The sequence below is a fragment of the Primulina huaijiensis genome, unplaced genomic scaffold (genome assembly GCF_012295235.1).
Source record: "Primulina huaijiensis isolate GDHJ02 unplaced genomic scaffold, ASM1229523v2 scaffold42741, whole genome shotgun sequence".
In the NCBI taxonomy this organism is placed as follows: domain Eukaryota; kingdom Viridiplantae; phylum Streptophyta; class Magnoliopsida; order Lamiales; family Gesneriaceae; genus Primulina; species Primulina huaijiensis.
The window spans coordinates 1-835 of NW_027360291.1; the positions used below are offsets into that span (position 1 = coordinate 1).

General features: G+C 36.9%; 1 pseudogene; it reads left to right on the plus strand.

The window, feature by feature from the left end:
• Positions 1 to 23: 23 nt before the first annotated feature.
• LOC140969759 (protein trichome birefringence-like 34) lies at positions 24 to 808 on the plus strand (annotated as a pseudogene).
• Positions 809 to 835: the final 27 nt, after the last annotated feature.

The following is an 835-nucleotide window of genomic DNA, read 5'->3' on the forward strand; positions in this document are numbered from 1 at the left end:
GAAATATTTTGATCGTGTTTGTTTTTCACCATGTTTTGAGGTTCAATGACACTAAATTATTGGAGAAAATAAGAGGGAAAAGGATCGTGTTTGTAGGCGATTCTTTGAACAGAAATCAATGGATAACAATGCTTTGTTTGATTGAGTCGACTCTTAGCTCATCATCCTCTAAATCAGTCATCAGCACGGGGAATTTATTCAACCTTGAGGCAAATGTAAGACAACGTTTTCTTTTCCCCTTAAAAATTAAAGAAATAATTTTTTTTTAAAAAAAAGGTTATGATTTATTGATCTGTTCATATTTATAACGATTTTAAACAATTTTCTTGGTTTATATACATGAAGGAATACAACGCCAGCATAGGGTTTTACAGGTCTCCATTTCTAGTTGAATCTAACAATGATGATCCATACTTCCACCGGCTAAAAAATCGCGTAATTCGAGTCAAGGCCATTGAAAAGCATGCTAGGCTCTGGAGTGATGCAAATATACTCGGATTTGACTCGTTCATGGTGGGTAGTGCCATCAATGATAATCTTGTACGTACATTACATTCCAAGAAACTAATAGCACGATAGCTTTCCCTGCTTCATGTAGCGGTATATATCTAATGCGTGAACTGTGTCAGGTGGGGTTCATTTGGGAGCCCCGACTCGATCTACAACAAGGTGGAAAACAGGGCCACGTCTCTACGAAATGGCACTAAATACATGGTCGGGTTGGTTGGAGTTCAACATCAACCGAACGAAAACAAAGTTGTTCTTCATGAGCCTGTCACCTTATCATCAATTATATGCGTATTTGTAATGCAAAATATTTGAACTTTAGTTGTTT